This window comes from Cynocephalus volans, chromosome X (assembly GCF_027409185.1).
Source record: "Cynocephalus volans isolate mCynVol1 chromosome X, mCynVol1.pri, whole genome shotgun sequence".
NCBI classification, from domain to species: Eukaryota; Metazoa; Chordata; class Mammalia; order Dermoptera; family Cynocephalidae; genus Cynocephalus; species Cynocephalus volans.
In genome coordinates, this window is record NC_084478.1 from 131,413,056 (window position 1) to 131,423,764 (window position 10,709).

The following is a 10,709-nucleotide window of genomic DNA, read 5'->3' on the forward strand; positions in this document are numbered from 1 at the left end:
CAAATCAACCAATTTTCAACTATAAAATATAACAACAGCCAAGCTGGGGCCACTGGAGCTCAGGGAAAGAGGAGGAGAGAACTATGGAGTTCATGAGGGTGGGAAAAGCCATGATGAGAGAAAGAAAAAACTGCTTGGAACATTTCGGGCCACAGCTGCTTTAAGGCTGGAACTGCTTTGCACATGGAGCAGGAGTCAGTAGAAGCCACAGCTGTGCCCTTTGGATGGAGTTGCTTGGAGGTGGTGGCAGGGGAGAAAAGGGCCTTGGTGGCCCCCAGGCCAGCAAGGCCACTAATAGGGTTCCCATGGACCCACGCAGGAGCGATGAGCCAGAGCAACTGAAAAGGGGGAGCCATCCAGAGGCCGTTGAGTCATTGCAAGGGACCAGTGCAGGTCCCGTCCCATGGGAAGTGTTTGGAGCATGGGTGGTGGGGGAGACGGGCCCACCAGGGGATCACTGGGGCACGGCAAGGACAGACAATCCACCCCCAAACAGTGCAGGGCCACTCGGAGGAGACTGGTCGGGAATGCAGAATTGCATGGGGTGAAGTCTGATGAAAAACTCAGGCCCAGATCAGAGTTTCTACACAATCCAGGTGCACCAGGCCTCTGGAGAGCTGCAAGTACCTATAAGGTCAACCATTAAACCCTGAGCTTCACAAAAAGCCTTCCCTAGGGAAACAGCAGCAAAGCAGCAATTTAGCTCAACCACACAGCACAAGAACTGTTTCCCACAGGAATTTTTTCCATTTTAGCAGTAAGCAAAGGACAAAAAATTAGTTCTGGCCCAGGCACACCACCAGTGCCTCTAGGCCTGCCAGGGGACATGACGCACAGAGCCAGGGACCAGACACCCCACTCACAATCACACACACCACCAGTGCCTTGGGGCCCCACCCGGGGTCCTGGGGTATGGAGTCAGGGACTGGACCCCCCCCCCACCTGCAACCAAGCACACTGCCAGCACCTTGGGGCTCCACCCAGGGTCCCAGGGCTGGAGCTGGTGACTGGACCCCCCCACCCACCCACAACCAGGCACACCGCCAGCACCAAGGAGCATGCCAGAAACATCACCTCCATGTGGGTGGCCCACCACAGCCACCACAGTAACCACAGCTGCTGTGAAAGTGGCTAGGTGTCACAACCACCACACAGGTGGTCTTCCAGCCACTGGAGTGCATTGCCACAAGGAGAGTCACCATCAGAGACCGAAGAAAAGGTGTCTCTCTCCACAAAGCCCATTCCAGAGTGACAGAAGAAGCATCTGCTCCATGATAATATTGGAGACCTGAACACACCTTTCAGCATTGGACAGATCATCTAGGCAACAAATCAACAGAGCAACCATTACTCTTTCAGAGGGAGAGAAGAAATCTAGGGTTATCAGTAGTGGGAGGGGGGAGGGAGAGGGGGATAGGGAGAGATTGGACAAGGGACATAAAGAATAAGTACAATTTGTAACAGTATACATACTAGTAATATTGATTTGATCAACATATGTCAACATTGAATCCCAAAAATATGTATAATCAATTATGATTCAATTTAAAAAAACCACGAAGCTTAAATGTATATTACTAAGTGAAAGGAGCCAATCTGAAAAGGATATGTACTGTATGACTTCAACTATTTGACCTTCTGGAAAAGGCAAAACTATGGATACAGTAAAATGATCAGTGATTGCCAGGGGTTAGGATGGAAGGAGAAATGAATAGGTGGAGCTCAGAGGATTTTTAGGACAGATAAACTGTTCTATACGATACAGTAATTGTGGATACATATTACTATACATTTGTCAAGATACATAAAATGTGCAACACCAAGAGTGAACCCTAATGTAAACTCTGGACTTTGGATGATAATGATGTGTCAATGGAGGCTCACTGATTATAACAAATGTACCACTCTGGTATGGGATATCGATAATGGGGAGGCTGGCTGTGAGTGGGGCAAGTGGTATGTGGGAGCTCTCTGTTTTTCCTACTACTCAATTTTGCTATGAACCTAAAACTTCCCTAAAAAATAAAATCTATTTTTAAAAAATAGAATGACCACAAACAAACAAAAAAATCAATTCATTTTCTCCCTAAATCCATTAGAGGTGGTTTCTGGGGGCTTATAATTAAGAACCCTGACTGCTATGCTGCAGGTCTACATCTAACTCAACTGCAAATGTTACTGGACATCAGGAGCATTTAAAGTTGGATGGGGCTTCCAGTCAAGATGGTGGAATAGATGGTTCCCAGCATCACTCTCTCCCACAAGTCAACCAATTTACAACTATAAAAAGCAAGAACAGCCAAGCTGGGGCTACTAGAGCTCAGGGGAAGAGGAGGAGAGACCTACAGAGTTCATGAAGGCAGGAGAAGCCAGGATGAGAGAAAGAAAGGACCACTCTTACCATTTCGAATACTAGCTACCTCAAGGCTGGAGCTGGTGAGTGCACGGAGCAAGAGCTGGCAAAAGCCACAGCTGTGCTCTTCCTATGAAGTTGCTTGGAGGTGGCAAGGGAGAAGAGGGCCTTGGTGGCCCTCAGGCCAGCAAGACCACTAACAGGGTTCCTCTGGACACACATAGGAGTGAGGCACCACGACAACTGAAAAAAGGAGCCACACAGAGGCCGGTGAGTCACTGCAAGGGACCGGCACATGGCATGTCCCATGGGAAGTGTTTGGAGTGTGGGTTGTGGGGGAGACAGGCCACCAGGGAAACATTGGGGCACAGCAAGGATAGCTGATCTGCCCTCCAATCAGCACAGGCCTACTTTGTGTAGACTGGTCAGGAATATAGATCTGCAGGGGGAGCAGTTTGCTGAAAAGACTCAGGCCCAGACCAGAGTTTCCACACAACCCAGGTGTACCAGACCTCACAAGACCCAGAAGTGCTTACAAGGTCAACTGTTAAAACCTAAGCTGCACAAAAAGCCTTCCCCAGGGAATCAGTAGCAAAGCAGCAATTCAGCTCAACCACAGGGCTCAAGTGCTCGTCCCCACAGGAAGTTCCCCCATTTTAGAAGTAAGCAAAGGACAACAAATTAGTTCCAGTGCAGAGTTTAAGTATTGGAAACAGTGAATAATGCAACACAGAACTGAAAGAAAAAACAAAATACCCACAGACCAGAGATAAAGTTTGATATTAACTAGTAAAGTTCTCATTTCACCAAAGAACACGTATAAAACCTGGAAGGACCAGAAGCCCCCTGAGTCCCCAAGACAGGGAGGAAGAGGGCCTCGGGCCTCAGCCACACCCCCCTGACACCTGCAACCAGCCAAGCGATGACCACCAACCTGCCACAGGAAACACCTGGGCTCCTGATCTGGGGCAGTGGGGAGCCAAGGGCTTCAGCCACCCCCTGCAACATCTGCAACCAGTCCAGCAATGACCACTGAACCACTGCTGGAAGCCCCTTGGTCTCCTGAGCCAGGGTGGTGGGGGGCCAAGGGTTTCAGCCACACCACCGTGACACCTGCATTCAGCCCAGCAACGACCAACCCACCACTGGAAGCCCCCTGGTCTCCCCTGCAGGAATGCAGGGGCTGCCATGGGCCTCAACCATGCTCCCCCCTTTCTCCTTCTCCCATGCTATTTCCTTCCCCCTTCCTCTCTTCCCCTCCCACCCAACTGCTCTGCAATAACATCTTAGAATGTAAAAACAGATGGAGCTGGAGACCGACCCCTGCTCCTGCATCAAGGCACACTGCCACTGCCACGGGGCCTGCCTGGGGTCCTGAGGCATGGGGCCAAGGACTGACCCCTTCTCCTGCAACTGGGCAAGGAGCATGCTACCACAATAGCCATGGCTGCCGCAAAAGCAGCTAGATGCCACAACCACCATGTAGATGGCCCACCAGACACTTAAGTGCATTGACACAAGGAGTGTCATCAGCAGAGACCAAAGAAAAGAAGAGGCTGTCTCTCTTCACAAGACCCATTCCAGAGTGATAGAAGTATCTACTCTAAAATAATAGTGGGAGACCTGAACACACCTCTCTCAGCACTGGACAGATCATCTAGGCAACAAATCAACAGAGTAACTGTTACTCTTTCAGAAGGAGAAAAGAAATCTAGGGTTATCAGAGGTGAGGGAGGAGGGAGAGAGGGATGGGGAGAGATTGGACAAGGGGAATAAAGAATAAGTATGATTTGTAACAATATACCTACTAGTAATATTGATTTGATCAACATATGTCAACGTTGAACCCCCAAAATATGTACAATCAATTATAATTCAATAAATAAATAAATGAAATAAAGTTGGATGGGCTATGGCCTCAAGGGTTCTCAGTAGTCAGGCAATTTTGAGCAGTGCTCTAGCCATCAGAGATGCTGGCAAGAGGGACACCTGACCCAGTCTAGGGTGGTTTTTTTCTTTTTCCTTCTCTACTTCCTTTCTGTCCTCTTCTTTTGCTCCTCCTCCTTGGCCAATGCTTCGGCTAGACCAGTAGGTCTATAGACACTGTTTAGCCCTAAGTGGGTCCATTGAGAGTAAGGAAGCTGAGTTCTGCCCAATCTGGGCCATATAGGGAATGAAAGCTGCCTTAGAATGGATTCGCTCGTGACCTTGTCCCAGCTTTTCTTTCACTCAGCCATGAAGACTAGAAGATAATAATTACACCACATGACTTCTGTGTGAACAGTGATTCTCTGTTACTTGGAAACCAAGGGTCAGCTTGACACACAGACACACAGTGGAAGGTCTAGAATATCTATATAGGAATATCAATATGTCTCCTAAGGGCAGCAAATGGTTACCAGTGGGAGGTGAGGAGGTGGGCCAAGAAGAGGTGGACACTGTGGGTGGCCAGGGGACTATCTTGAAGCTGAGTTTACATAGCAAGCACACTACTTCTATTTAGATGGTATGTGGCAGAGGAGCAGAAATAGCAAAAGTCTCTAAATACACTTTTTCCCCCATCATTTACATAATATTAAAAAATATATGCTGTCTTTATCAAGGAATGTTTATATTATTTTTATCTGAGGGTGACTTTGGGAGACCGATAGATATAAAAGGGTCTATATAGCTTCCCCTAACAATTCCTCGGTGGTATCACTCCTGGGCAGGAGGCATCTAGGGTTTCCAACCTTACCTCAGAAGGCAGTTGTCCTCCCCCAAGTTCAATATTTACTATGAGAGATGTATGGTGTTCCTCAGCCCCCTGCCTGGAGCATGACTTTCGGTTCCCAGGCACCCAACTCTTCACTTACTAGTCTCCCAAGCACAGGATTTAGGGCTTTAGCGGCTTCATCCCTTGGGCCTAGAACATTGTCCTTAACTGATCTTTTCTTAATGTGACCTCAGGCTTGCCTGACTTCTGCTGCTTCCAACTCTCCTCTGCCATGTCTTGTCAATTCCCCAGCCTTCCCCACTCCATTCCAGCCTGTAGAGTCCAGGCATGACAATACAGTTAGTCTTTTAGCAATAGCATGTATAACTAAGGGATAATTCCCAGGTTCTTATTTCTTCTTTTTGAGAACTCAGTAGGATTATTTGATTGGAAATACAAATATACAAAACAAAACAAAAAACCCAGGAGACAAATGGAGTTTGTCTGAGGTAGAAGGCTCTCAAGCATTCCCTAGTGTGAAATAGCACATTATACTTAAAATATACCCCATTCCTCATTGAACAGTTGATTTAACTTTTTTTAATTTAACTTTTTTTTAAAATAAAGAAAATAAAATTTGTTGCTTACAGTTTCTGAGGCTGGGAAGTCCAAAGTCCATCTGGTGGTGGCAACAATGACTCAGGGGTCTCACATTGCAAGATGGTGGAAGCAGAGAGAGCAGAGAACCACACCCCTGACCACCATTTTTAATCCATTCACTACTGCAGGGTCCTACAAGCCAATCACCTCTTTAAGGCTCCACCTTTCAATTACCATAATAGGATTTCCCACCCTTTTAACAGTCACAGTGGGGGCTAAGTTTCCAATGCATAAAACTTGGGGGGACACAATTCAAGCTTCAATGAGTGCTGGGGGCATAATTCAATCCAGTATATTCTTCCCCTGGCTCCCCAAAACTCATGTCTTTTCACATACAAATATATTCATTTCATCCCCAAAGTCTTAACTTGTTTCAACTCAAAAGTCCAAAGTTTAAAGTCCCATCTGTGGAATCAATACAAGTTCTCTACTTCCAAGATACAATGGTGGGACAAACATAGGGTACATATTCCCATTCCAAAAGGAAGAAATAGGCCAAAAGAAAGGGGTAACAGGTCCCAAACAAGTCTGAAACCCAGCAGGACAGGCATTAAATCTCAAAGCTGGCGAATCATGTACCTTGACTTCATGTTCTACCTCTTCTGCATGATGGTGTGGGGCTTGGGTCCCCAAGTCCTCGGGCAGCTCCACTCCTATGGCTTTCCTGGTTGCAGGCCACACTTCAGCTCTCCCAGGCTGGAGTTCCACTCTGGTGGCTCCACAGGTCTGGGGTCTCCATGGTGGTCCCACTCTCATGGCTCCACTAGATATGGCATTGATGGGGTTTCTCTGCTGCAACTCTGACCCCACATTTCCATTTGGCATTGCTCTAGCGAAGGTTGTCTGTGGTGACTCCACCCCTGTGACAGATCTCTTCCTGGCCCCCCAGACTTTTCCATACATCCTCTGAAATCGGAATGGAAGCTCCCAAGCCTCCACAGCTCTAGCATTCTGCTAGCCTGCAGACCTAACACCACATGGATGCCACCAAGGCTTCCAGCTTGTATTTTCCAAAGCTGTGGGTCCAGCCACACCTGGGGCCAATTTACCTACAGCTGGAGTAGCCAAAGCAGCTGGAGTAGCCAAAGCAGCTGGAGCAGCCAAAGCAGCTGGGCTACTGGTACGGGAAGCAGCTTCCCAAGGTGGCCCTGAGCACTGAACCTGTGGAGGGTGCCTCAGTTCTGTTCCCCAAGACCATTTTGTCTCCCTAGGTCTTTGAACCTGAAACAGAAGGATTGGCCCCAGAGGCTTCTGCAATGCCTTCAGGGACTTTTTCTCCTTCTCTGGATAATCCCATTTCTTTGTACTAATCTTCTTAGCTAATGGTCGCTGGGCTGCACCATTGCATGCTCTCTGCTTCTGTACCATATGGCCGGGCTTCAAATTTTCTAAATTTTTACACTCTGCTTCCTTTTTAAATTCTGGCTTTATATCATGACTTTGCTGCCATAACTCAGTGTAGGCTGTTACAAGTAGCCATGCAGCTTCCTTAATGCTTTGCTGCTTAGAAATTTCTTTGGCCAAATGCTGTGGTTCACAACTCCTAAGTTTCAACTTCCACAAAGTCCTAGGGCATGGACACAATGCAGCCAAGTTCCTTGCCAGTTCACAGCAGGGGTGATCTTTGCCCCAGTTTCCAATAAATTCCATCTTATTTCTATCCGAGACCTCCTTAGAAGGGTCTTTACAGTCCATATGTCTATCAGCATTCTGCTCACCACCACATAACCAGTCTCTAAGACATTCCAAACTTTCCCTCGTCTTTTTGTCTTCTTCTGAGTCCTCCAAACTCCTCCAACCTTTCCTCAACACCCAGTTCCAAAGCCATTTCCATGTTTTCCAGTATCTGTTATAAGCAACACCCCACTTCTCTGGTACCAATTTTCTGTATTAGTCTGTTTATGTTGCTTATAACAAAGTACACAAAACTGGGTGATTTATAAAGGAAAGGAAATTTATTGCTTACAGTTTCTGAGGCTGGGAAGTCCAAAGTCCATCTGGTGATGGTGACAGTGATTCAGGGGTCTCATGTTGCAAGATGGTGGAAGCAGAGAAAGCAGAGAGAGAGAAAGACAGACTCTCCTCTTCTTTTAAAGCCCTCAGAACCATGCCTCTGACCACCATTTTTAATCCATTTACTACTCTAATATAACTTTTTATTAGGGAAAAAAAGGGTCAGGAGAGCAAAGGTTTCTATGGCAACCTGGCAGCCACACCTCTTGTAACCTATGAAATCATTAAATTGAGGGGTGCAATTACATCCGACAAGAGCTTTATGGGAATCAGCTGACCAACGATTACATAATTGAAATAAGTGAAGGTCACAGCCATCTCATCCAGGAGGAGGCAAGTAGGTATTTACAAAGGCCTGAGGCTGCATCATACTGCCCTATTGTCAGGAGGGCCATCACCTGGGGGTGAGGGGTGGCTACTGTATACTTTGTGTTTGTGTTTTCAGGATGGGGGGGTGTCACTAAAGATTGAAAGGACAAAACCTGAGAAAACAGGAAGCCTAAGGGTTGAGTTAGAAAAGTGTGGCGCTACCCAGACTAGGTGATCTCTGCTGCTCCACTACCCTGGTGAGAGTGAGCAAGACTCTTTTGGGGTGGGGGGCATTGTTATTCCCCTATAGCCAGCTGTACTTAGGAGGAAAGCAATGTGTGGGCCAGAAAACAGAGGACAGAGACTGCTGAAAATAAATACCCATCATTACATTCTTTTATCCCAGTGACACCGCTGCAAACCAGATGGAAATAGGTTAATCAACCCAGTTTCATTTAATGTGGGAAATGCAGAGCATATATAAGGCAACTATTTTATTTTGCACCTGCTGATGATAATGGGGTTTGACTTAGAAAAGTCTGTTTCGAGCCTGGGTCATACAATGAAGGAGAAAGAGAGAGATGTGTTCTATTTTCTCAGCATCCTGTGGGAGGAAAGTCTGTCACCCAATCAACATCATCCCCATCACAGGCGCCAGAGTCCCCATTGTCACCAATCATGCAAATGCTGAGAGACCAGTCTGTGATGCTGCCCAATTCCTGGACTCTGGAAATTGCTTGTCAACCTCTCTGGTGTCTCAGAATGGAACTCTGCCTTCCACATTCCTCAGACAGCACACCCAGTCACCTTATTTTTCACCTTTGATCACATTTGTCTGAGAGAAGATAGGAGTAGAGGACTGAAGAATGTATAACTTTGGGGGAGTGGTGGTGTAAGAGGTCAGATGGGGATAACAACCATAGCTACAGAGCTCATGTGTTGGCTCTAATACTAAAGTCCAGGGTCATTTCCAGCTTGCTGAGTGACCTTCAGTCCTCTATGAATCACAGCTGCAGCTGAGTCATAGGCAATAGGAGAAAGGCTGTTTTCTGCTGATAGGCGTCCTTCCTCATCTGCTCTCCATATTTTCCCCAGTTACTTGAGGAAGGAGCTGTGCCTTCTATTATTATTATGACATTTTATGGCTTTGGAGTCATATAGATCTATCATTTACCATCTGTACATTACTCCCTCTGTCTGAGGCTTAATTCCCTCATCTACAATAGGGGAATAAAATAGTACTTTATAGTATGTCACAGGATTATTGTGAAGTTCAAATGAGATAAATCATGTAAAATATCTCTCAAAATCCTTGTCACATAGTAAGGGCTTAAAGGATGTGAATTATTATTAAATTATTCCCCCATATTATTTTGAAAACTTAATTGATTGATGAAATCCCAGCATATGGGAATCACTGCTGTATAGAAGTCAATAGAAGGTTATCCCCCACTGTAAATTACTAAATTGGCCATTTGGTTTTAAAATCCATTTATTATGAGTTTGATTAGTGAGAATCATTTCCCCAGAACCTCATCACCCCTGAAGTAGGGTGATACAATTTAAATTTCTGCATCCTAAAAACTAAGGACCAACTTTAAGCACGTGTTGACCCAATTGAAGGAAGCATATCCCCAAAATCTATGTGTGAAACAGCACGTGGGCTTCTCTCTAAGCCTCCCTAGCACTTGGGAAGGAGTGGATGAACACATCGACTACCTTCTGCTTGTTTGACTTCTGCTAGGTGGTGGAGGTATCCCAGGGTTCTCCATGTTTATGCTAATAAAATAGTTTATCCAACCCATATAAAAAATGAAGATGTTATTCACTGTCAGTAGAACCTGTCCTTTGGCCACCTGGGTGCTCCCTGGGTTTCCTGCACACTTGACCTTATAGGTGTCCCTTGGATGCACACCATACTCAACCCGATGGTTGCACTCAACAGAACAGCCCTCAAATTGAAGGCTATTTTGCTAGTTTCTTTCTGTGGAGACAGCACATTAATCAAGATGTTTCCTACCACGTTTCTTTTTCTCTTTATGTTTAATTTATTTTTAGTGGGTTTTTTTTTTTTTTTTTTTTTTTCTGCAGAGAAAGGAAAGTCTGTAAGTGAGCTTCTACGAACTGTTACTAAGTCTTTTCCACAAAAGATTCAGAAAGCCAATTTCAGGGCAGGGTGTGCTTTTAATATTCCCTGAGATCAGTAAGGACCAATTCGCCACATAGCATTTCAATCCCAAATTGTAGTCCTAGGAAATAGACAGGCTTCCAGGCTCTAGAAGCAGCTTTTTAATTTTTTTCAGGAACAAAGCTTCGGTAATGGTTTATACACCCAAAGCCAAAGGCAAGATCAGTGCGGGTATTTTAATTGTTCCATACACAGTCATCAAAGAACTATTGTGTGGGCGCCTCTGAAGCACCCCCGAAGCACCCCCATGTGTCCCAAATGCAAAGAGGCAAGATATATAAATGTTGATGATAAGGCGTGGGCTCTACTGCTTCAATGGGCATACTAATGACGTACTCGCAGCTGTGCCAGCCTTCTCCAATAGGTTATTGCAGCTCTCCTGCTGTACTCTAGCACTCGCATCAGACTACAGCCATGGGGAGAAATGTGCTGCAGTACTGGTGAGGAGCCTGTATTTTTTCCTAATATTATCATGGACATTTTTTAATCCA